Source organism: Lissotriton vulgaris, chromosome 2_1 (genome assembly GCF_964263255.1).
Source record: "Lissotriton vulgaris chromosome 2_1, aLisVul1.2, whole genome shotgun sequence".
Lineage (NCBI taxonomy): Eukaryota > Metazoa > Chordata > Amphibia > Caudata > Salamandridae > Lissotriton > Lissotriton vulgaris.
Window position 1 is genome coordinate 871,424,152 of NC_141687.1, and position 27,560 is coordinate 871,451,711.

Below are 27,560 nucleotides of genomic sequence, written 5' to 3' on the forward strand. Positions count from 1 at the left end.
TCTCCGAATGTGTATGAGTGACCCGGCCTTCAAAGTGTGTTGTGAATAATATAGCGACCCCTGCCCTCTTGCTGGATCCAGAAGACCAAAATTGCCGGTCGAACCACCTAGATCCCATACGGTTTCAATCCTTTTTAACAAGGTGAGTCTCTTGCAAAAGACATATATCCCATTGCGTTGCCCTCAAATGCGTCGACAGTGATATTCTTTTAGTTGGAGAATTAAGGCCCCGCACCTGAGGCTAACCATCTTTATCATGAGTTAGTGTTAAAGTGAAGAAAAATGGTCGCCTTAAGGAATAACACTTTGCTTTTCCACTGTTTGGTGGAAAGGGACGGTCTAATGCTATACTGCATATAGGCGTGGGAGGGTGAAAGCATGTAGTAATACATAAGCAACAACAATACCAATTGAAGAACCACCAGTGTAGACGTGGTAGGTGTCCATGTCGCTGGCAGGCTTTGTGAGTCGTTCAAGACGGAAACAATCAAAGGAGTCCTCTGCCAGCTGATATCACAGTGTTATCAAGCAGCCGAGCCCGAAGATGAACTGGCTAACCATACTGTCTGTGTCTAATAGGGCCACAAATCTGTAAAAACGCAGTCCCATTTGGTTATTGCTTCCAGGACCATTATTCATCTTCTTGTTCAGGTGCGGAGTCCTGCTATGCGAGGTGCTGATTCAGAGCCAACCGCTCCATGATGCTCTCGAGGATGATGGATTGCTCATGGGTTTTAGGAGCCTGCCTTTAGGGAGCCTCCCCCGCTGGTTGAGCCTCTGAGATCGTGAGGAAGGGGATCCCCGGCCATCCATCCGCTCACCCTGTTACAGGTCAAGGCCCAGGATCGCTGCTGCTTCCGGTGGGGTGCGAGTCGAGTGCGTCTCACCGTTCCAAATGAACAGTAAGCGAAAGGGGTGACCCCATCTGTAACGCACATCCTTTTCCCTCAGGAAGTCAGAAAGGCTGCAGGGTGATGGGAGAGAGGTCTTGAAAAAGTCGAACCTTGATCCCATCAAACATGACGTAGGCCTGGTCTCGTACCGCATTCATTATGAGTTATTTCTGGCATTAGTAGTGTAGGCACATAAGGATGTCCTGAGGGGTACCTGGCGAGGAGGACGGGCGACCTACCCTATGAGTATGGTCCAAGGGGACATCAACGTCCTTCAGCTCTGGAACTATCTGGCAGAATAGCTGTGTGACAAAGTCTTAAAGGTGGTTACCGTCTGCCTGAAGTGGAACCCCCTTGAGTCTTATATTGGATCTCCTGGACCTATTTTCTGAGTCTTCTACATAGTAGTTGAGGTGGGCATTACACTCTTTAAGTTCAAGTATCTCGCTGCAATGTCGTTCCAGTTCCTCCTCTCTGGCATCACCAGTTTGCTCAAAGGAGTCCACTCGCTGCTCAAGTTTGCCCACCTCACGGCGCAGTTCTCTCTCATCATTCGCCATCTCCATCCTTATTATTGCTATATCCTCCCTCAATGTGCCAAAGAGGGACTCCATGAAGTCCCTTGTAACTGGGCCCTCCTCGCCCACTTCCTGCCCAGCTTCTCCTGCCGACTGATGCTCCGGTGAGGCCGCCCGAAGCCTGCCCCATCCGCTTGTGGGAGGTTTTAGTTAAGAGATCCCTGATGGTAGGGTCCTTTTTATTCCTAGTATTTGCCATTCCCACCCCTTGTAGATTCACAGTGGGTTGTCCTCTTAGAGATCATCAAGCGTGACTTCCCCACACGCGGACTGCCCCACCAGCTGTCAGTTCTTTAACAGTGTGCTTGGTCCGCTGCACACGCGGCTCTAAAAACGCCTGCCCCAAAGGTCCAAGCCCAGCCCTCTGTATCTTGCGTGCCGTGAAAGACTTGCAGCACAATCGCTGGTCTCCCCTGACACCCCTGTGCTTCTTTTGGGGCACAACAAAACTCTGTCATGGGGCCCGGCTCAGGGACGCCGTTATTCGCACTTTGCCGCAGCCTAGTAACATCACAGTTCACTGCAGGGGAGGCAGATTGCTTCAAGTCTCTTGAGGCTGGGGTCATACTCCGCCGCAACCGTTCCTGGGTCCCCTGGAGCAGGCACTCTCAATAGCCTAGGCCCACCCGGGACCTCCAGCAGCTCACCTGAACTGTGTAGTTTATCTCTGGGCACCCAGTATGCACCGTTCAGACACCTCCTGTGCCCGCAGTGGCGCACCCTGTCCTCCTTTAATGCACCCGTCGGCACCACAAGGGGAGGATGGCGGCGGCACCAGCAGATTCCACAATTAGGACAGTCCCGCTAACTCCTTCAGGCGGTGCGGGGATGCCCAGGCGAGTTGCGAGTGACGCCCAGGCAGCGGAGCCCCCTCCACTCCACCCCATAGAAGCTCCTTACTTTGTCTCCAGTGTGCCTCCCCGGATAAATGCGACCAGTAGAATCACCAAGGGGCCCCTCTAGCGTTCACGTCTGCAGTTGGGACAATGCCTTCCTCCCTCTGCGGGTCTCTCTGCATCTCCTGTCGCCCTTGTCGTCTCGGGCCCCTCAAAATCAGTGTATAGCAACCACTTAGTGGGTCCCAGGCCGCGGCTCAGTTCCGACCTCGGGGATTGCGTTGGTCGCGAACCTGCAGTCTTAGCACGGTGCCAGAAGGAGGACAAAAGAAGTTCCTCCCTCGGTCTGCAACTCTTCCGGCGAGCTCCCCCTCCAATGTGGCTCTGATATCTCTGGAACCCCGCAGGCAGAAGCAGCACACCTCAGCTGCTCCGGGCGTCAGTGGGAGTCTCCGTTCCCCTCGGTCGCCATCTTGTCTCACACGCCGCAGATGCTTTTCTTTATTATAAGGCTCCTCTTACTTCCCCATTGGACAGCGGAGGCCGACAGGCAACTTGGGGTCATAGCTGTTTGGTGCCTGTGCTTGGAGCCTGCCAGGACCCCAGGAATCCACAGCTTGGCAATGTGGCGCGGCAGAGCTCTGAGGAAACACTCCTACATGGGCGCCATTTTGGACACGCACCTGATAGAGACTTTTAAATGTGATAAATGAACTAATGCTTACGTAATCAAACACTGGGAAACGATTGAAATTTTAGTTCAATGATGCTTGACAACACAAGAAATTATCTGCTTTATTCTAGCAATATGTGAAAATAAATGTGAATAACAAAAGCGATGCATAATAATCTCTTTGAACAATAAAAAAGTGACATTTTCTTTTTAGTAGTATGTAATATTGATGCGTAACTTTTAAGAGAAGATTAATGAGTGAATAAACCAGGTAAGTGAATTATTCATATTAACATGTGTTTTGTATTAATTATAACGTGATAATGATTTGACAAGTCTCATGTAGGCCTCAAATGCTTTCTTTCCTCGTTCGAAAAAACTGAATCTAGCTGAAGTAGTCCTTTGCAGACGAGAGAACTTTTCCATATGTTTCTTTTCATGCTTATGAACAATATACCCTTTTCGGATTCAGCTACACTTTTGACAGAAATGTATCAATGCAATTGCAAACCCAGAGAGAGTGTCTGTGAATGGACAGACAGTGAACAAATCAATTCTTACTTTCGAGGAAAGGGTGGAAAAATATGAAGTTGTTGATATTGATGATTTAGCAAAAGGTTTACTTATTGCTTCTGGATTTCTTAGCGAGGTATTGATCACAACATGAGTAGCACACTGTGGACAACCAATGGAAACCATAACGTACGATAGAACTGACACTTTGTGGGCATAAACGGAGAACTTCTGAAAGAATAATTGCCCCCTTGGAGGAGGAGTCGCAACTGGTTATCATTTCCAATTTCCCTGCCTTCTATGCTGTCGGACTAAACTCTGAACCTGGTTTCTATGCCATACCTATTTGAACTGAACTTTTTGAACTGACTCCACCTGTATGTTGCCAACTTGGTAAAGTGTGCGGGTATAACTCTTTAGCTGGAGAGTTTATGGATTCATTCCTGTGACTACTTACGCTTCAACTCTGCATATTTGGTCTGTATAACCTAAATGAGAAACATGACTTTTCTATATGTCCCTCTCTTTCTTATCCCCTAGGTGATCAGCATATGTATAATGTCTGAATCTGTACTATGTTGTGTGACTAATTGTACTAAATTATTATCCTAAAGACAGAGCTTAAATGTGATTTGTGTTTCTTGACTATTCAAATTGAGATTTAGATAAACAATTTCATGAGAACCTTTGTATTTGTGTTATTCTTGGTGTTGACATTTCTTGTCGAAAGCTTTATCAATTCATTTCTTCTTGAAAGGTTGTTTATTGTCAGTACGAATTTGGCATCTTCTTATTACAGATCCTCATAAGGATTTGCCACATGCTCTGTTTATAACCAAATCTCCATTACCTCACATAAAAGATCTGTTGACTGATAGATGGTTTGAAATGGGCCCAGAGAGGAAACAGTCAGGAAATTAATGAAAGGTTGTACGTGTATGAGTCTGGTTGAACATTAACTTCCACTGGATCAGTATCTAACCTTTGCCTTTCAGGTTCAGTAAGACCACTGCATGGTCATTTTCTTTTCCTTTTGTATTTACAGCGCGTGTTACTCCGTAAAGGTGTTTTACATTGATGCTTTGCTTTGTTGGTGTCCCAGATCATTGTTTCTTCCCCTCTGCATATTTGCTGCTTTCCCCCAAAGCGAGGTCTACGCAGCCGCATAACAAACGTCAGCCCCTCCCAGGAGCTAGGTCATGTGTGCAGCCCATATACACCTCTACGGAAGCCTGCCTGAGCATCTCTCTTGCACGCTCAGCATCTTCCAGAACATATCGCTGGAGCCACCTCTCCCCAGGCTGTAACAACAGGGGATTTTTGCAGGTTTTTATTTTTGGGGATATTTGATTGACAGAGGCTTCCTCTTTCAGGCTATTTAAGGGCCTTTTTCCCTGTATTGCTCCTGTTACATACACTTGGTAACTACTAATAAAATCTTGCACCCAGCTGATTTCTCCCCCTGACATCCTGACTCTGGACTGAGCAGGGCTAGGACAATTGTGATTTTAGTCTGCCATTCCCTTACTGCTATAGAGCTTTATTTCTTGGTTGACCTTGCTTCCCCTTGGGGACTTTGACTGAGGTCTCCCCAACCTTCTTGCAATATGTCTGATTATGAGACCTTCAACCATGATATGGCTGCCTATGGCCCAGAAGAAGACAAAGATTATTGTTATGGTGAGGGCATGGAGGCCATTATTGATAAATTGGTCCAGAAAAATGTAGATAGAGCCCTCAGCTCAGCACTCCTACCCATTTCTCAATGTTTAGACAACCTTGCAGGGCATGCGTCCACCCAACCCCCCTCATTGAAACCCTCCTTCTTCCTCCCCTTCTGCCCCGTCATGGCCACATGTGTAGGTGATTGCGAAGGTGACCGAAGGGACTTTACCTGATCGTGCTTATAGTGCACCTCACCTTTTCCTTTCCATCGACCCCTGCCACTGACACAGATACCTCCTCTTCTCATGAATCTCAGGCCCGCAAATGCTGTAAAAAGCGCAAACACTCCACTTCTCCTTCCATTGTGCCTATTTTCACTTTCAACCCTTCTGATCTTGCACACCAAAGGTCCTCCGATTGGCTACTTGCTCATGCAGTGGCTGAGTATATGCAGTTGAATCTGCGTAAGAGTTTTGATAAGGAAGTATGGTTCCGCTTATGCTCTAAATGTCCTTGGCCAGATTTACCCCACAAAACTGCCCTCACCCAGATATTGATACATCCATGCAGACCTTCCTTGAGAAGTACAACAAAGACCCTAAAAAGGGCATCAATAGAACACTTAGTGCTTGCCAAGACAAGCTCCTTGACGTTTCTGGCCCCTTAGCCAAAATATTTGAATTGGCCCACCAACCCTAGGAGATAGGGCTACTGTTCCTCCGAAGGTGCTGGCTGGTCTCACAGGGCAATATGCCTCTTGGGCAACGCTAACTGTGCTCTAGCTTCAGAACACCGCAAGTCTGTGCTTCTTCACATTGACCCACATTTGATAGAACCGGCTACTGCAGAACCGGGTCCCCTGCAGAAGGCTAGTTGTTTGGTGACCACTTTCTTAAAGATATAGCCAGGTTCCTCAATACATTCACCTCCCTGAATAAATCTCAAACTTCGCTCAAATGAGTTTTCAACCCCCTTTCTGGCAGGGCCAGTCGTAGCAAAGGACGCAAGACCGGCCGCTTCAACAAGCAAGGTCCTCAGCGTGGTTCTACCCTACCAGGTCCAGAGGCTTCCAGTGCCACTTCAATCAGGGGGTTCCCTGGCTCCGACAACCAAATTGCAGGTAATGGTTCCTACAAGCCTTTCCTAGCTTCCTCTGGGGGGCAGACTGCGGGACTTTTTACACAAGTGGGCAAAGATTACTTCTGATTCGTGGATTCTGGATACAGTCCAGGGTTATCAAATAGAACTGTCTCAATCTCCCTACCAAGACTAACCCCCCTCTCCTTTTTTTCATGACAAGGCGCGTCTTTTATAGACTCCGAACGTCTGGAACTTTTGTCAAAACAGGCAATAGTCCTGATGTACCTTCACCCCAAGGGTTTCTGCAGCAATGTGTTTTTGGCACAAAAGATAGGTGGGGGTCAAAGATTGGTTCTGAATCTCAGACTTTTCAATCCTTTTGTAATTTATTGTCACTACAAGATGGAGGGCATCAATCTTCTAAGGGATCTTCTTCAAGAACAACATTGAATGGTTTATCTAAATCTCATGGATGCCTATCTGTCTGTTCCCAGTTGCCCCTCTCATTATAGGTACATACAATTTTGATGGAAAGTGCTATGGTACCAGTATCAATCTATTCTGTTTGGCCTATTCTCACCTCTCTGGGTGTTCACCAAACGTTTGAAACCAGTGGTTGTACATTTAAGAGAGATGGGTGTTTGCATGATCATCTATCTAGACGACATGCTCCTCTTGGCCCAAGATCACTCCCTTCTGTTAGTGCATTTGCCGTGGAAAATGTCCCTTCTTCAGGATCTGGGATTTGTGATAAATACCAAGAAGTCCTTGATTGTTCATTCCAACAATTGGAATTCCTGGGCTTTCAGGTAAACTCCCTCATGGCACAGTTGCGTCTTCCTCCCCTGAAAGTGAAAACTATCAAGAGGAAGTCGAAATCGACTCTGTCGAAACAGATGTTGTGTTTGAGATCCCTGGCCCAGAATTTGATTCAAGCAGTCTTCCCGGACCCGTTTCACTACAAGTCTCTTCAGCGTCTCAAGATTCATTACTTCCAACAGGTTTTCACTTACCACCATCTGATTCTATTGGCAGCCGAAGCCCAAGTAGAACTTTAGTGGTGGGTTCTCCACATTGAAGTGTGGAACGGCAAGGCCATTTTCGGAGTATCACTAAAAGTGGTCATCGAATCAGACGCCAGTAGTTGGGCTGGGGTTCACAATGCTGAGATTTTGCTACAGGCGGTCATTGGTCAGCCAAAGAATTACGACTTCATATCAATTGCCTGGAACTTCTGGCAAGATCTTTTGCCATAAAGTCAATCCTTCCCATCGAAAGCAACTGCTGCATTGTCTTGAGGATGGACAATGTTTCGACTGTTCATAACATCAACCGATTGGGGGGCACGGATCATGCCTGCTGGCCAACATAGCCCAAGACTTTTGGCACTTCTGCCTTTCTCAGAAGATTATGGTTCTGGCGGAATATCTTCCTAGCATGGACAATCTACTACCGGATTGGAACTCCAGATTCCTGAGGGACTACAGGGATTGGAAACTCCATCCTTACATCTTTCAGGAGATAATGTCTGCTCGGGTCCATACTATGTGAACCTGTTTGTGTCCCGGCTCAACACTCAACTGACACAGTTCCACAGTTGGAGGCCGTATCCGATGGACATGGGGGCAGATGCTATCCTCCAATCTTGGAGGGACCAGATGAATTAAGCGTTCCCACCATTTGCCATGACTCAGTTCCAAAGTCAGTCGGTGACTCTGGTTCTTGTTACCCCTCTGTGAAAGACACAGTCATGGTTTCTGACTCTGACTTTTGGAATTATCTGTATCTCTTCCCATCCTCGTCACAGTTTTCCCTGAGCTACTCCTGGACCCAGTGGATTCGCCTCATCCTCTAATTCTTCAAGACCTACTGACTCATGGTCTTGAAGGTTTCAGAAGACATGAACAGATTGTAGGACTTTCAGCAGCAGCTGCCGAATTTATACATAAAGCTTGGGCTCCTTCCACCCGCAATTCTTCTGCATGTAAACAATGGGTGGGTTGGTGCCTTTAATGGGTGGTGGATCGCGTGGGATATGAATTAAAAGATGTTCTGACTTACCTTTCTGAGTGTGCTGATTTTGTTACAGGTCAGCAAATAATTTTAGGTCAGAACTGTCTGCTGGAAATAACCATATTGATGGCAAGCCCATAGGTGCACATCCCATGGTATATAAATTACTGAAAGGTATTAGGATGGCACCGAAACCGAAGTACAACCAGTTATGGGATGTTACAAATGTTTCATCTTTATTAGAGCCATGACCTGATAATAATGATTTGACTATTAAACACATTTCTGGGAAATTGGCTATGGCTATGCTTTTATGCTTGATTTCATGCAGATGTGTGTCAGATGTATGAGCTCAGACCTTGCTGGTAGGCTGTTCTCTCCAGATGGTGTTTCCTTTCCTCATTTCAAAATAAACAAAGACCATGTTACGGTCTATTGATTATCCTGCTTTTCCAAAAAAAGGGCTAAATTATGTGTAGTAAAATGTTTAAAAGTTTACAAAGTGCATTTTTTGGCTCAATGAACTGACCCTCTTAGTCCCTTGCTTCTGGCTATCCATAAGCCTTTCCACCCAGTGACTGCAGCAACATTTGCTGTTGGGTTCGTTGGATCATTTTTGAAGCTGGAATTGCTATTTCAATGTATGGTGCTCCTTCAGCGAGAGGGGCTATGGCTTCCAAAACTTTTGTTATGGGTTCTAGATTAGAAGATACTCTTCGTGCTGCTGATTGGTCATCTGACTCCATGTTTAAGATTTTTTATTGTAAACCTGTTGTACATGTTTTTTCTATTGTTGTTGGTGAGTTTTGAACTAGCATAATCTGAGCCTCTGGTACTGCCATAGAATAGAAAATGTTATAGCATATTGCGACAAGAATTTTAGATTCTATTAAGGACGCGGAGGAGATGATTTTCCCACCCGTTGGGACAGGTAAGAGTTAAAATCTCACTGCTGTCACCATATCAAATAGTATATGTATCATAATAGTTGTCCCTCCCTTCTGCTTACACTTAAGTTATGATGGGACTCAAGTTATTTTCTTTTTTTCAGGATCGGATTCAAAACAAAATTAACGCTCATGGCGTGGCTTTTTGTAACAATAGGTGTTCGACTCCATTGACTCGGTGGATGTCTCCCTTCTGCCTGGATTTTCATATTGGAATCTGGTAACTTTCCATTGAGAGTTTGGAACTGTGTGCTTGTTCTCGTTTGGACTATGTTCTTTCTAGTGACTGCTTATTTTCAAAGAAAGAGGCAGGAAGATGGTGCCTCTCTATTTTGTATGAGTTGACCATAAAAAATTATGGCTTTGTTATAGGCATGGTTTAGAGCCTCATGGGAAATGTAGTGTGTTTTATGTTTACTGTTTTTTGATTGGCTGCTGTTTTTTTACCACAGAGTTTTTACTAGAATCTAAAATTCTTGTTGCAATATGCTAGAACATTTTCTAATCCATGCTACCTACTGAACAGTCCTTCCATCAGCAATCAGCCATAGAAACTGAAAGCAGAGAAGATAAAACACAGAGATACTACATGTGGCCATATTTGAAACAGACACGATTTAACACAGTGATACCAGATGGTGGCCATATTGGATGAGGCTTGTTTCACCCAGAGATTAGTATGTTAGACAGCACTACACTGGAGTTCACATATGAGGGAATGTGCTGGCATTCGGTTTGATCTCCTACTACTAAGTGAAATCATCCTCACAAACCACTTTGTAAGGCATGTTAGTGAATATGATCTACTGAAGCAAAATTACACTCTTGACTGGGGTTTGTAATCACAGAACAGTTGCTCATCCAACTGTGCCCTCAACCCCCCCACATACGAGCTAGATATGCTTCAATATTTTGTGGGCTGATATTTCTGACACAATGTCTAACAGTATGGGTTTCAGATTGCCCCATCGGTCCATCTAGCCAAGTTACATGACAGATGTCATGATGTAAAAGTCTAAATAAAAATCAGGACCTCACGACCAGATGTCCAGTTTGCAGAAATACATCACAATGTTTTATTCCTGCAAACCGCAAAAGGACGTTTCATTATGTGTCCAATAATATCATAAGCACAGCAGAATTTCTCAATAACTATGGACCAATATATTACATGTCCCTTGTCAGACTGTACATATTACACAATCATTATGTACGGAGCTAATCAGAAGACAATAATAGAGCGCGTTACCTGCTTAATAGATTGTGACTCTGGGTTATATCCAAGTCTAGGCAAACAGTAAGCAAATCAGAGTGACGCTTTGACCCAACCGTATATAGTATGCTGACAGCGGCTAACAGTCCCTAAATTTGCTGAGCTAGCAAGTGGTGTTCTTGAGCAATCCTCACATTACATTGCGGTAGATGCTGTTTTAATTTCAAGAGGGTGCATTAGTTCATGGAAGGTAATATGTATGCTGTGCACTTTCTACAGGTCTTGTCATCATTGAATATCACAGAAGTGAGCAAGACAAAATAGATTCTCTACAAGACATAAAAATATGCTTCTAAAATACATGTTCAATCATGGACACAGGTGGATTGCAAAAACCCTAGTGGCCGTCACATAAATGCCAACATTTTAGAAGCGGAGAGCGGGTGATTTAAAAAAATAATTGAGATAATTTTTTTCCCCATAGACTTCAATTGGGTCTATTGTCATGTATGGGACTTGTAAAAATAGCAAAAACTAAAATATAAGTTTTTGCCCTTACTTGTTAGGAACATAGAGAAAGTGCTATGTCAGGCCAAGAGAGTTTTACAAAAATGTTGTGCACTGGACTGTAGCAGCAGGTTTTTCTTTTTTAAATCAGTTTATTAATTTCAAAAAGAGCAAAATATTGCGATGACTGTAAGCATCCGCGGTATGGACATCAAAAATCAGAAAACGAAGATATTTGAGTATTTGCAGGTGAGCAAGAGAGAGGGGAGGGAAAAGCAACTTGGAAACAAAAGAGGAAAAGATAAAGGGGAAGGGAAAAAGGAAAGAGGCTGTCACTCAGCCATATGAGGGTCCATTGAACAGCGCTTTAGGTGGCAGCAGGGAAAGACATGGTGTTATGTGCCTGAGTTAGGCCCATGCAGCAAAGCTGCTCATTTCTTACATTGTCCTCTTTTGCACAATACTATTACTGCTGTAACCTTTTGCACATATTTGCGTGCGTGACAATGTTGAATTTGTTTCTCTGAAGCTACTTCTGTTTACACATCTGGATTCACATAACAGTATCATGATGCCTCAAACACCAAGTACAAGGCCTTTATGCACAAAAGTACAAATGTCATTCTATCTTCATCCACGGGCAACAGGGCTATCTACATATCCATAGTATTGCTAATCTGTAAATACATAGCAAGGATGCTTTTTATTATACATAATCAGCGTTTCATAGGATTTGTAGATGAGGCACATCAGCTGGCACCAATGGTCTGTGCTTACTGAGACATCACCACGCAGCAGTCTGACATCTCTGTGAGGTCGAAATTTACTCAGCCTGGTACTGGTACCTGGATCCTTAGTGATGTGAAAGGAGGGGTGACTGATTAGCAGTACAAAAGGAGCGAAGAGGTGCTCGACGCAGGTCCTGCGCCTTAGCTTGTTCCACGCCCAGACAGTGCATGCCACCTATCCATGAACAGTTTCATTGGGATTGGGCAGGGAGCTGCATGATCGGCTTTAGGGGCAGTATGGTCAAGGAACTGAGTGGGGAAGAGCCAGTGATGGGCGAACTGAGCCTGAGCGCACAAATAATACAGGTCCATGTCAGGGTCTCCCAATCCAGCCTGCTCAAACAGGAGTGCCATTACTTCCCAGGAGATAAGCGGTTGCCCACCCGGCCACGTGAATGAGACAAGTCGGTATCTGAGCTGACGACGGAAGTGAAGTGTCAGGGAAATCGGCAAATTGATGAATAGGTAAAGCAATTTGGGGGCTATTGTCATTTTAGCAATTGCCAGGTGGCTGGTCAGTAACAAAGGAATTCGCCTCCAGCACTCGATTCTATCATTGAGCCACATAAGTAATTTTCCTTAATTGAGCTTCCACAGATTGTTGATGTCTCTACTTAACCAGACCCTCAAGGTATTTGATAGAGCTGTCAACCCAAGTGAGAGGATATTCCAGGGAGAATTGTGATGTCACATCTGTCAGTGGGAAATAAGCAATTACGTCCAATTGATCTCAATGCCTGATAAGCCCCCAAATCTGGGGAATTCCCTAATGAGAGGGTCAAGTTGTCAAGTTGAAAGTGCAGGTCCCTAACATATAAAGTGACACAGTAGGCATATAATAACGCAAGGATTCTATGAAAGGGTAAACGTAAGGCTGTGATGCGCATGATGTTGCTGGTGTCCAGCCGTTAGTGGCTCCATCACCATTGCGAAGTTTATAGGCAAAAGCGGGCAAGCCTGGCGTATGCCCCTTGTCATCGCAAAGGGATTTGAGATCTTGCCAGTTTTGAGCTGGCAAGCCACCGGCTGCGAGTAGAGTAAGCCAATACGTTTAAGAAAGGTGGGACTACGCCTGAGGCGTGTCAATAGGGTGAAGAGAAATGGCCATTCAATAGAATCAAACACCTTTGTGGCGTCCAGAAATACTGCTGCCATGTACAAAGCTGGATCAATGTTGTGAAAGAGGGCAGTGATTAAGGGATGTAGATCTGCCAGGCATAAAGCCTGCCTTATCAGGTCTCACCATGATCGGCAGTAGTGGAAGGAAACGGGAGGTGACGAGTTTGGCAAGTATCTTATTATCAGTGTTAATCATGGATAATGAGAAAAAAGAATTGCAATAATGTTTTTCATTTTCCCAGTTTAAGAGTGCTTCCCATAGAGAGGGAGGCAGTGACTCAGTGACTCTTGAAACATTGCAAGCAGGGGTGGGGCCAATATAGGGGCATACTTCTTATAGAACGCTGCGTTGAGACCATCAAAGCCTGGTGCCCTATCTGCAGGCATCATTCCGATAAATTTGATGATTTCCTCAACCATGAATAGTTCATCTAAGTAGCGTCTATGTCCATCTTCTAACCATAGTGGCTATACCTAGTCTAGGCAAGCAGTAAGTTACGGGGGGTGAGGGGGGCAGGTCCCTGTTGAACTTGATAGACAGAAGAGAAGAAGTCGGCCATGGCAGTCTGTACCGCCTCTGTACCAGTGTGTATCTGTGAGTGATCATCATATATCTCCGTAATATAATCACTGGCCCATGCTTACGAAGTAGGAAAATGAGAGCCGTTCCGGGTCTGTCATCCTCTCCGAAACTGTCTGGCTCATGACTCTCTCCCCAAGAATTGAGTCTCCCATTGTGCAGCCACCTCAAATTCTGATATTGTACCAGTATAATGGCCTGTGCAATAGCTTCATGATGAGTGAGGAATTGGAGCTCGAGCTCCCTAATCTTTTTTTCCAGGCATGCCAGGTCCCTGCGCAGTGCTCGGAGAATGCTGGTCTGTTTGGCTATGTATGCTCCTCAAATGACCACTTTAAAGGAAATGCAATATCTGGGTCAACCAAGTCAACACGTCTCTCGGCGCCAGCCAATAGTTTATGCTTGATCAAGAGGCATGGGCAGTTGTATCACATGTGCACTCCCGGACCTGGTGTGGCAAAGGTCCCAGAGGTCAATTAAGTCAAAACCATCCATAATCAGTCATAGCTGAGCAGTAGCACAGGGATGGTGCCGTCTGGAGTCACTAGATCGGTCCAGCTCGAGTTTGAGCACTGTGTTAAAATCACCTGTCCATATGATTGCCCCACAGCCAAGAGACTCAACAAGTCTCCAGGCCTCAGGGAAAAACTGATGATCATCTAAGTTTGGACTGTAAACGAAGATCATGTAATATGCCAGCAAGGAGGGCAAATCTACCCTTTGGGTCACAGAGAACGCTGCACATGTGCCATTGTACCCACTTCCTCATGAGTATCCTGACTCTGCGGCCATAATTTGAGTAGCATGGTACATGTTTCACACCAGCACATCCAGATCTTAGACGCGCCCGTGTACCATCTTTGAGGTGTAATTCTTGTTAGAAGCAAATGTGGATAGAAAGTCTTTGCAGGTATGCTAGACCCAAGCGTGCCTTACGTCGATCGTTATGCCTCTGGACATTCCATGTCACATCTCTAATCAACCACATATGGAGGAAAGAATAAGAAAAGAAGTCCTTGGTTCTCCATCCAAATACCATGTGCAATAGATAAAGGAGAGCAGAAAGTTGTGATGAAAAACCCACATTAAACTAAACCCCCCACCACCCACTTTGATCCCCCAATTGAACAAATGCACCAAATCCACCCAATCATAGAGCCCAAAACATAATGAGTAAAGTCAATTTGGGGAAACATCCATAAGGGGCGATCTAGGAGACCAGCACCCTAATCAACCATATAAGCTGGGTGGCCAGAGGATCGGGAATGTATCCCGGGGGTTGCCCATGAGAACTTTGCCAGTTATCATGAGACTTGAGAGGAGTCTGTACACCCACAGCAGCAGGCGGGAAACAGCGAGCCAAGACGTGGGAATGGCATATAGTCTACTACCAGCTTTCAGGCATCTAGTCCCTGCAGGAGTATTGCGAATGATATTGAACTTCAAAGAGAGCAACATGCATGGGGTGAAATCCATAGATTACTCAATCTCTCTTAAACATGCAGCAGACTGTTCTCTGTCATTTCTGGGTGACCCTGTTGTTTTGAAAGGGAGTGCCTTGACGAACTTGCCAGCTTTTATCGGAACAGTGAAAACGAGAGTCTTACCAGCATGAGTGATCCGCAGCCTAGCGAGATAGAGGAATGAATATGAAGCCTTGATGCGCTGGAGGGTCCTTTAAACTGAAAGAAAATCCCTGCGTGTGGACTGAACAGTAATAGTAAAACCCAGGAACATGGAGATTTCCACCTCTTTATAGTGCAGCGATTGCTGCTCCCTCGCGAGGAGCAGAGCAGTGGCTTGGTCCGTGTAGTTTGACAATCTAGCAATGATGGAGTGAGGCGCTGTACCAGGTGGCGGTCTGGGGCCAAGTGATCTGTGCGCCCTCTGGACAGTGAGCATGGGTGAAAGATCAGTTCCAAAAAGTCTGCATGGCATATCTTCGACAAAAGACCTTCATCCTGCCCATCTCAATTATCTCCGGAACACCAATGATTTGTAAGTTGTTTTATCTTGAACAGGCCTCTAGGTCTTTGTTCTTGGTGTGTATCACTTCTAATACACGTTCCATTCCCGGAAGGTTTACCCTGTAAAACAGTGAGCTCATCCGCAGCTTCAGGTGTACAGTGCTTCAGTTGTTCCAGGCAATCATTATATCACCCTTTCCTTAAGTCTATCGAACCTGTCAGCCAGAGGGTCAATTTTGGTGTTGATTGCTGTTAAGGTCTGCTTTAAGACCATAAACATGGAACGGATCTCTTGACCTGTGGTGGGGCCACCATGCCAAATGTTTCCCCCTGCCTGTCATCAGGTGACTGCTTCATAGTGTGAGTCTGGCATCTGTTGTCAAAGGAGAGTTTAGATTGTTCAACATCGCCTTTCCCCATCTCTCCACGCAGCGCAACCGGACCTGGGTGGGGGCCTCTCTACCACTCAGGCCTGTAGGTAGAAGGCCCAGTGACAGTAACCATAGAGAAGGCAGAGGATTCCAGCTGACCTAATGTATAGTCACTACAATCAATACCAGATTGGAAATAGTAGGAAAGGAACTTCTTCTGGTATGTTTGCAGCTATGGGAGTCAAAGATAGGATTCAGACCATGCCACGTCCGTCAGTCAGTCGCATGGGCAGGAGCAAGCCCAAGATGAGAGCTCCGCAGGGAGCGATGGCACTCACATGTTCACCATGTGCACAAAGTGTTAGTATTATGCAGCTCCAGGTACATAGTGATACACAGCCCTCAAGAGATCAGACCCCACCACACCCCAAATAGAAGGGGGTACGATCAGGCCAGTAGAGGATGGTTTTCCTTCTCAAGTACGGCTGGGGTCACAAAGAGATGCACTCTGCCTCATCAATGTAATAAGCAGAAATGTGATTCTTTGATTGTTTGAGGCACAGTGCCAATTTCAAAAAGGAGAGCAAAGTGCAAATGTTAAAGCCTTGATATGTCCTTTGCAGATCATCCAGAACGCTGCTGCCCATCTTCTTTTCCAACTGCAGAGATTTTCTTTCCTTGCTTTATAACCTGCACTGGCTGAGGGTTAACAAATGGATTAAATTCAAGGCCTTATGTTACATGTTTCACACTAGACATGGCCTCGCTCCCTCTTACATTCAAGATCTGGTGTCCCCGTATGTCCCTACCAGAGCACTATGATCAGCCAACCTCGCACTGTTTACTGTGCCTAGGCTTCGCAGAGCTCATCTTAAGGGGTGCTCCTTCTCCATTCTAGGTCCAAAACTCTGGAATTCCCTTCTGGTTGCTCTCAGATCCTGTAACTCATTGCTTCACTTCCGTAAAAACCTAAAAACTATGCTCTTCAACTGCCTTGACTGAACCCTCGCCACCTTAGGTATTCTCCTCGATGTGCCCCTTTCCTTTTCCGCCAATAGCACCGGGAGACCCTTTTAGGTAGCTGCACGCTCTCAAGCTTCTTAACTACATAAATAAATAAATAAATAAATGGAGCCCCCTGTGGTATTTGTGAGGTAGACCCCAATAATTTCTCTAGAACTCATCCAAGGTCAGGTGTTGTAGCTGCTATAGAGGAGAGTGCCCTCGATCCTGGTCCTTAAGGAAGTATATCACAAGCAGTGTAGATAGTGGCCCCCTGATAACAGAGCACTCAATAGCGGCAGTTCCAATCAGCGTCCCCCAACTGTGTGTGGGGGCCGCAACAGTATACCAAGGCCCCTAGATGTCAGCGAGGGCGGGCGCACATGTGCTCCAGCGTTGGCTAGCCATGGCGGCCCTAGACCCAAGATGGCAGCTGCGCGTGAGGGCGGTGGCAACCACAGAATCCTGACTGGTCAGACAAGGCCAGCACTCCATACCCCTGGTTACCCCCAGCAGGCTGGAGTTGTCTGGGTGGGCACCACAACGCCCCTAGAGCCACCCAAGATTTCAGCGGGAGCAGCTGCTGAGTAGGAGCTCCACCACATGGCCTCTCAGCTATGCCGTACGGGATCCCCACCAGGCCAATCAAGGCTGTGTGCGACCGCCGCAAATCTAGGAGTAATGTAAGAGAAATGAGGAGAAGAATGCCCCTGAGAAATCCTTATAATTAATGGATTAGCTCCTCCGGCCAGCAGACCCTCAACAGAGTGCGACCATCCTGCGCCTGGCTCTCTAGCGCCCCCTGGCCAGCAGGAGCAGATTAATGGCAGTGCATACTCTTAGTCACACAGCACTAGTCCCTGTGGCTAGAAGCCCACTGAGGAATCAGGTTTTTGCCGACAGGAATCTGGAGGCGGGAATTAGCCTTGAAATCAATAGTCTTCCATGAATCAGGAGTGTTCACATGTATGTAGATACGATGTGTCAGAATAGCATACCCATCACATTGAGGCCATATTGGAAAGCAGTCAAAGAACTATTAGTTCCAAAAGGAACACCTCTGAGTGTCCATAAACAGAAGTTTCTACTTTGGTGCCGAAGCTGGCAAAGTACCTACCTTAAAGCTACAGTCACTGTTTTTAGCAAATACTGTGTGCTTGTTTTCCTAATATAAATATGAACTCCCTCGTGTGTGCAATCTATGTTTTTACATAGATCTAAATATTCTGGTCTACTACTCTAAGGTGCAACCTAGAGTGCAGTCAGCATGTTGTCAACTTCTGTCTACATCATCATGTTGTTAGGCTGCAAATCATGTTATATTATACAAAAATGTCTAACCACATACAACTTTTCAAATGGTCATACCTCTGTCTAAACTATAAATATGCCTCGCAATGTTCGAATTGCCTGCTGTTCATCCTACAGAAAACATGTCATTTCCATACGGCCATTCATCCCTTTGGCTTGTAATGTATTGAGACGCTTGATCCAGTGTATTTCCTTTGGAATTAATTTCTTGGCCAAATCAATACCTCCTGTGTGTTCTATAGTCTCCAGTATTTAGAATTGGAATGGTGTGACATTATGACTTTTGTCATTTATATGTGTGCCCACTATAGATTTACTGTTGTGTTCCTTCTGTTACTTTTATGTTCTGAAATTCTTGTCTGAATTTTATGTTCTGTTTTCCCTTTGTACAACTATCCGCATGGACGTTTAATTGCATAAGTACAGTTTTTGCTCCCACGCGTTGCATTATGTCTGAGGGATATTTGGTACCTTTGTGCGGAAGGACCATGTTATTCCTTTGTATCATGTAGTTGCAGTGTACACAATTCAAACATCTCTTAGAACCTTTAAACTCCCTTTTGGTATGTGGACATTTGGACAAATGCACTTTATAATGTTATGATGTACAGCATGTTAACATAAAACAAAATGTGTATTTATAATGCGCACATTAACCCAGAAGGATATCTTGGCGCTGATTAACAGATGTTTATTATAAGTTGGAATTATATAAGCGAACACGCAGAATTCGTATATAACCCTACAACACTGCACATGGTAAACAGAAGCAAAATATTGACGTGAATATCAATGTGAGACACATTAGTGGATTGTTTTGTGATTTACTCAATGTAGTTAAAGCAAAGCCTTGATTTTGGTTTGATTTTGTTTGTACTATAGATTGAGTGTCCCCCCAGATGAAGGACCAGGGAGGTTCGAAATGCATTGGTGCAAGAAAGAGGTGCAATAATCAATTAATTGTTATCACAAATAGATTTTAAACAACCTATAATGGATATAATTGCTAAATGCAATTATTGGATTATCATCAATGAATTGTTTTTGTCGCCAAATGAAAAATCATTGAAAAACTAAAAAATATAAAATAAAAGGATTCTTTACATTAGTTTGCTGTGTGAACTATGTGGCTCATTTGGAGCGCCTAAAGCCAGTGCATCAGAAGAGAGCTAGCAAACTTTCAACCCATGTGTTTTTGATTGGGGAACACAACAAGAGAGCGCGGAAACACATTATAATAGTTGTTGTATGCAAATGGAAGGCTGTAACCTTTCCTATTGGTTCCAGGCAGGCACCGGGACAGAATTCAAAGGCTTTGTATTGCATGGCAGGCATTGCTTTATATTTGGGTGCCAGCAGAAGCAGTTATCCAATTACCAATCAGCTGAGTTACACCAAGCTTGGAAGAGCAGCGCCAAGAGGTTGAGGTGGTACATTGACTGTCTGCACATGCAGGTACCTGGCCAGAACAGCCCCTTATGTACACAGGTGAATGGCAAATTGGAGAGCCATCTAGCCACCTTATTCAATCAATCAATCAATCAATCAATCAATCAATCAATCAATCAATCAGGGGAATTGTAAGCGGTCTACTCATTCATGAGGTTCTCAAGGGCTGGGGGGGGTGGTGGTTAAACAGCTCCGTTCAGTCGAAGAGCCAGGTCTTGAGTGACTTCCTTAACATGTTCAGGGAGGGGGAGCGTCTGATGTCGATCAGGAGTTCTTTCCAGGTCTTGGCCGCGATGTAGGAGAAAGCTCTTCCCCATATTCTGGCTCTGGGGATCCGCAGAATTACAGTGAGGGTGAGGTTGGCGGATCGGAGGTTTTGCTTGTGTGCGTGGAAGGAGATTCTCTTGTTGATGTATTTGGTTACGGTGTTGTGAAGGCATTTGTAGGCGTGGGATAGTATCTTCAAGGTGATTCTCTTTTCGATGGGTAGCCAGTGGAGGTTCTGCAGGTGTTGGGTGATGCACTCGTGTCGAGGATTGCCTAGGATGAGTCTGGCTGCCAGTGGCGGCTGGTGACATTTTAAAGTGGTGGGGCGGAAACTGATATTCATACTGCACTGTAGCGAGCGAGCGTAGCGAGCGAGCCCGGAACCCCTAAGGAGGGTTTGGGGGGAATTCCCCCCGCGAAAATTTTGAAAAAATAGTGGAAAAATGGTGCATTTCCAAGCAAATCTGAGAAAGCAAGAAGGTTAATAAAGCAATTGTGAAAGTGCAGGGATTACATTATTAAAGAGCTGTCATATAACATACTAGGTAGCTGCTTATTCAGTATAACAACAGAGCTTCATCACAGACTTTAAGATACAATGCTGAAAACCTCACAGATTGTTTTTATTTAAACTGCAAACAACAACAAACAATAAAAAAACTTTTTTGATTTAAACTGCAAACAACAAAAGAACCAACTAAACAGGTCACAAACTATCACCAATATCAAATTTCAGTACAAATACATATATCTTGTGCAGGACAGCAATATAGCTGCAACAGCTCATTTGAATGGCCAGCCAGGGGTGGCACATAATACATGCTGCAGCCCCTGGTAGGCCTTGGGTGCACCTATGCCCTGGGTACCTATGGTACACTATACAGGGACTCACAAGAGTGACCCAATACCCAATTGGCAATGCACCTAAAGTACATTGTGTGAATTTAGAGAGAGAACAGCTGGGCTGTGGGTCTGATTAGAAGGACCACAGCCTTTCTAAGTTGTAAACCAGTAAAGCAAAAAGCAAAAAAATGGGGTGACCATAGGAAAGCAGACCCTACTCTCCTACATAACGCTCCCCTTTGGACAACAGGAAAAGACTAAATTTGATTACTCTGCACTCCGAGGAGAAATAAAGGCCTGATATTTATGTATTTACTCTTTTAAAATGTACTGATAAAACTAAACCATCCTCAAATCATGTTTCTGCCTATCCATGTCTCATCTTCAATTATTGATTGTGCATTCCAACTGAGTATTAATGAGAGCCGGGAATCTGAATAGAGAGATCTCTGAATAGCAAATTCTAATGTTAAATATTCTGCATAGCTCTAAGTGAGTTATTGGTTTGTATGATTTTAGACCGAGTGAATTTCTTAAAGAGATTTGGTCTAGATGTGATAATTCTGTATCTGTATTGCATAGTGTTGAGGATTATATATATGAATCTAATTACTAGTTTGTAGGTCAATTTTCCAATTCCTGGTCCTCACTGGATAACTACATTGGGTCCCCTATATCTGACTCCTCTCAGCACAATCAAGAACCATTGGAAAACCAGGTATATGAAACCTGAAGTGTAGTGTTAGTAGACAAGGTGAGAAAAAGTAAACCTGCCCAGTGGTGCTACAACAACTGCTATCCCTAAACAGTACACATTTCAGGAGCTGTCACTATGCAAAAAGATTCATGAAGATTTCAACAGCTGGTCTTGCATTCTTCTGAATTCCACTCTCATGAAACCTCTACTTAGCGAACAACAACCCAAAAAAGTTGATATTATAGTAGCTAAACATGGTTCAATCAAACACAAGAAGGTGTCTGTCAGTAGTGACAGAATGCAACACAGTTAGCTAAACCTACAAAGCACTCACGAATGATAAAACAAACAGTCTAGCTGTTGCATTCAAAATATGACAGAGTTTGAACTAAAATGGCAGCAACTTTTTATGGTGATTGTTTACAACCATACAAAGCTTGTAACCTTTACAGAAATCCTCTTAGAGCCCACTGCATTGAACTATTGCAGTTAAATTATCTCTATCTTAATTAAAGGCCTGCAGCACAAGTGGGGGGGGCTACAACAATAAAGAAAAGGCACTCAATGGCCTGTAAATACCTCCGCAGAAGTGCTTTATTGCAATGTATGAAAAAATATAAAACATAAACAAGAATCAGAGAAAGAAAGATTAGAAATATTGGGGTAAGGGTCCCAGAGTAGCCATTATTTTAACTTTGCCATGTCAATATCGTTAATGGAACAGAACTTAGTCCATGATATGGCCACCCGCTTAGTCACAGGCCTTATTCCTCAGGCACTAGTCTGTAACAACTGAGAAAGATTTAATAAACAGCAAAGAGATTGGCAGAGAACTTTAACACTTCTAGAAATGTTCACCCAGTGACGGCAAATGTTAAAAATAGGTAAAAAAGGGAAGCATTTGAATGTTGGAGAAGAGGAGGCAAAGTAGTGATAATTTGCACTGTGCTGCCCCATTAAAAACCCACATTTTGCCTTTTGATGTGAGTCAGTGCTGCTCCCTCATGACCCGACTAATTTGGGCCTGATTACGAGTTACCCAGACAGGTATGCATAATGTATCGCATTAAAATAAATATGATCGGCTGGAAGCAGTTTATTGGGTGCGATAAGTTTGGCCTTGCGTGAATTTTGTCCTGAAAATGTGGCATAGCATGAGGATTGCGGTGCTTACCACATTACATCTAAATGTTCCGGTGCTTAGAAAGCATTTTTCAATTATTACGTTGGGGCAGGTTTGAACAGCTGAAGTTTAATGGGATGAGAACCTTATCACAACCAGTAATTCTGGTTATTGCCCGGAAGAGCTCAGGCTGCAAGTCCAAGTACAAATACGAGACAGCTGCACACAAGAGGCAGGCAGTGCTGATGAGGGCGGACACATTGCAGGGGTTGAGTGCAGATACTCGTCCATTAAAAGCACTGGCGCAGGGCTGAGCTGTGCAGGCACCACTCCTACCGAATGAAAAGAGCGCAGGTACTGAGTACCTGTTAACACCTGCCCAACTAAAGCACTGCTGCTTGCACGGTCCTTGTTGCCCCTGGGGTTACAGGGTTCCACACTGTGATGTCATCTGAGCTCTAGGGGTACGTGAGGTCACTTCCATTGCATTAACCCATGATTTTTGGGTGAATTGAAGTCTATGAAGTGATAGGGCTAAAATAGTGGTTTCAAACTGCAAAGAAATAAACTAATGACTGTTAACAGATGTTTTCAGGGTTGGTGTGTCCAGGTGACCCCTTTTCACGTGCCTGTGCCAGTGGAGAAAGTCCGAGCACACCAGCCTTAGAGAGCAATCATCCGGACACCGGTCTCAGCTAAATGTCTGTACATAGAGTTGAGTTTCAACAAGACTGAATGAATCCCGGGCCAGGAAAACCAATAAACATAACCAATGAAATCAAGTACTGCCGTTTCGTCAAACGCGAGCGGGGGCGATGGGCGGAGGGTGAGGACAAACAAAGTCTGAAGGGAAAGTTGCGCACTTAGTTATGGGGCGAGAGTCCAACTCGCGCCTTTCACACAAGCCCACTGTCTGCCGCGCGTAGACCGTGAAGTCACCCCAAGGCGCTGCCTTGCAGTGTTTTGGGCGCAGGGCACACATGGCGGAGCGGCTGCCAGCGGCGTGTGGCTGTGAGTGTGGGAGAGCACGAAGCGTGTGCAGCCCCGCTCTGAGCTTTATATACATTTCTATTTTGTGAGGTATGAAGGTCAGTTTCGGGCATATTTGCTGGAATAACCTGAATGTTCTAGTCCTTCATAGTGACCGTCTTAAATCAAGTAATGTATGCAGCTGCATGACGTTCTCTAAAAATAAAATACCAATTTCAAATCTCATTTGCGGATTTGCCATCTTACAGCAAACCTATTTGTCTTTTAGCAACATTCCGGCATATTATAGAAAGCCTGCGTGATTTCCTTACTTCCCTTAATAAATATCCTTATGTTTTTATTGGGAGTTAATATTAAATCATTTATAGCTTAAGCAAGGTACATTATATGTCCTGTACAGCAAAAACAGTAACCAACCAACCTAACCAAGAAACGTGTACACAAGTAGGGACGGCAGTGGGGAGTGGACAGTGTGCTTTATGGGCAGATGGTGTTTGCCGAAGGGTTATGGACAGATGGCATTGGCATGGCAAGTTTGGCAACGCAGCATTATAGGCATGCGGACACACAAGTTTCGTCCTCTCCAGGACACGGGTTTTGTTTAAGGGATTTCTACCATAAATGAGTAGGTACTAGGTACAGTGATAGATCCATTTAGGTAGATCCGTTTTTGGAGCAAAAGAGTCAGTCTGCTTTCTTTATCAGATTTTGGTGGGGAATGAATTCTTAAGTTCGTACACTGGACGGTGATACAGAGAAGGTGTTTTGCCTTTTTTCTCGTTATTTTGTACTTTTGTGAGAGGGAGGCTTGGGTTAGGTCAGGTGGTTTGTAGTAGCTGCATGTGCTAAGAAGTTGCTTTTCGTATATGTACTACTGAAGACCAATTGGTACTCTGGAGTTGATGGCAGTCCTCAACCTACTTGCCTGAAACGAATAAAAATGGTGAAAAGTGGTAATCCACGAAAAACGACCTGATGTGTGCTTCGAGTCGGTGATTTGCACGCAGTAAGCACGCTTTTCTTTGCACCGCTCTTCCCTGCAACATTTGTTTTTTTTGGGGGGGGGGGATTCCAACAAGGATGCTTTTCATTTGACTTTCATGGTGGTGGACAAGAACTGGAAATTAATAATTAATCTGCTTCCAAGACACGCCTACTGTGTCTTCTTATTTTTCTTACGGCCCCCATTCTCCCTCCCTTCCACACACCTGTTTTTTTTCTTTTGAAGTGGGCTCCTCCCACACTCTTTTATTTATCTTTTTGTTTCCCTGCCTGCTTTAACTGTGCTGTGAGATCTTGCGGATCAGTGCAAGCAGGGAATTGTCCGTTGGTACTGAGAACATGCTATGGAGGCTGCCAATTATAGTTTGAATATGCAAGACCTTTACAGTAATCGAACTATCAAGGCAGCCCTATATTCTTGGTTTTGGACCTGGGCACATAGGTGAAGGAGTGACATTGCAAAGCTAATGATGCCTTTAAAGAGCGACTGCCAAGCTATTGGCTTTACCCGTGATGTTGTATGGTAAATAATGTGTTATGTCTGCTCAGTGTCTCTCCTGCAGCAGTAGCTTCATGAGAATACAGCAGAATGGATATTAGGCGGAAATTTGAAACACTGTAAAATATGCGGAAGTGAGTTTTTTTAAAGAAATACCACAAAGGCATTCTTCAGCGCTTGAGTCACTATCATATTTGAGAGAGAAATAGGAATCCTTTACTAGCACCCATGAATCCCTATAATGTCGAGAGGTTGGCCAACAACCAGCTTGGAAGCTGTGAGATCCTATTTCTTATTATCACTGAGTAACGTGAAATTACTCATTTCCTTTATCCTGTCTAACCTGCCTGCAGAGCCATGCCCGCTACTGGAAGGCTCGTAAACCTTGTGCAGTCATTTTAAACTCGCAGCCTCATATTACGTATTTGAGTGTCAGGCTCATCATGAGTTCCAAAATGATGTAAGATGAGAGAACATTTGAAAGGGATTTTCAGGATCCGACCCTCGGCTTACATTTCGAGTGCATTGAACCTGCAGACCTTGAAGGATAGGACTGAAGATTTTGCTTTTCTTTTACGAATGTGTAAGTTGAAATGTTCTGTTTAATTTCCAGTGTCACTCAGTGGACGTGCTTTGCTTGATAGCCCCAAATGTTTGTGATATGGGCTTCGCTCGTGTTTGGCGAAGGCTGGTGAAAAGTAATGCTTGAAATCAACAATTATTGTCAAGAAAGATAAACCAAAAAAAACATCTTTGGGGCTCAGCCTCTAGAAGAGGAACGAGGAGCATTTTCCCATGTCCCAAATTCAACTCAAGGCCACCAACAAACCGGAAATATGATGGCCAGGTAGCAGTAGGGAGCTAGGGATCTCATGCATTGCCAGTAGGAGTTTGCGCCATGGTCTAATGTAAAGGGCAGAGAAATGACAAATAGGGTTTGGAAGGATACATATCACATTTTAATTCACATGGTTATGTAGTTATATTTAAAATTAACATGTAAGGATTATATAACAGTGAGCAATCACAGCATCACGACTGGTCAAATTACTTTATTCTTTGATGTTTTCTCCAGTCATTAGTTCAAGAGTATAGTCCAAGAATCTGCACCCAGTGTGTTTTAAACTTTATCCCCTTTGTGGAGCGAAGGCCTGGGGCTAATTAAGGTTGCACGATGGTACACAACAGTGCTGTGTGAGGAAACGGCTGACTGACAATATATCTTGAATACGAAAAAAGGGGCCTCGAGTACATTCCTCTGAGAACTAAATCGAAATGCCCCTTGACTCAGTCTGGATTCTTTCAAACCGAGCATAAGTATTGCATTAGCGCTAGTTTTATGGTCTCGGGATTATACTTTTATTTTCTAACTCTGCATTTCCGAAATGAAAATAAATGGCCTGTCCTGCGTTTGGAAGCAGCCGGTCATCTTATCAGACCTGTGAAGGAAATACTAGGGCAATTGTGGTTGGAAATTCGTTTGGACAGTAGCAACTTGATAGCCTGCAGGAAGGCCGAGCTCCCGATTCTTTCTCTGCACTTCCGGGATAGAAAGGGAATGATAATCGCAATTAATCAATTTAAAAACGTTTCCAAACAACTTGGTGAAGACAGCGCGCCTGCCTGATTATGTCTGTATTTTTATCGCATGTGGCAGGCCAATCGTCTTGAATGACGGTACCTGTCTGTAGAGCTTGGTGACAGCCTAGGCTGTGTCGGTCAAAGGGTCGTAGTTCTATGTTATACTTAACATTCACACTGACTGTGCCCACGTCTGTGTTGTATAAGCTGGTAAAAAGTGCTGCCTCGGGGGGCATGAAAGATACACAGCCCTTGAGGTACTGAATTTTTCACCCTCCCAAACCATGCTTCTTCGTCCCTTGATTTGCCACATGGTACTTATCACTGACGCCTTTCTCCTCACCGTAAATAACTTTATTTTAGCACAGTGATTTGGGGTGTTTGTCAGCTGAGATTTGCACATTTCTTCGTGTATTTTGGCCAGAGATGAGCTAGTCAGCTCTTTTTAAACTGGTAAACAATATTTGTAGGTTGTATTTGCATGACAAATTAAACAGTTATATGGCGTGCAGTCTTTAAAAGTTCCCAACTGCCCGATTTGCACACATGGCCCACCATGGGGCCACTGTTTAGCTATCCTATCCGCTAACGGCCGGGGGTACTTTTATTTTGGTGCAAAGGGCTTGCTTTCTAATTCTGTCCCAGTCGGACCCAGGAGGTGGGGAGGGAGGGAGGAAGGAAAGACAGGCACAGCAGCAGGCGCTCTGCCTGCTCACTGGTCAGTTTATTTCTCTGTCCCAATTAGGCCTAGTCCCAATCCCAAACCAGTGACCTTGCGCAAATAATACTATTATTGAGCAGCACAGGAGGAGCAGAGCCGGAGCCGAGGCTGATACTGGGGTGAGAGAGAAATAAGGAGTGGCAGCCAGGCAGAAGAAGAAACGAAGCGACTGAGCGAGGATCAAAAATAAAGAATAAGAGAGAGCGGGACATGGGGAGCACGAGAAAGTTATCATGCGAGAGTCGAGAGACAGACGGACATATAAATAATAACGAAACAAAACAGCAGATTGGTCATCATGACATGATCATCTTAAGTATAGTAAAAGTAAA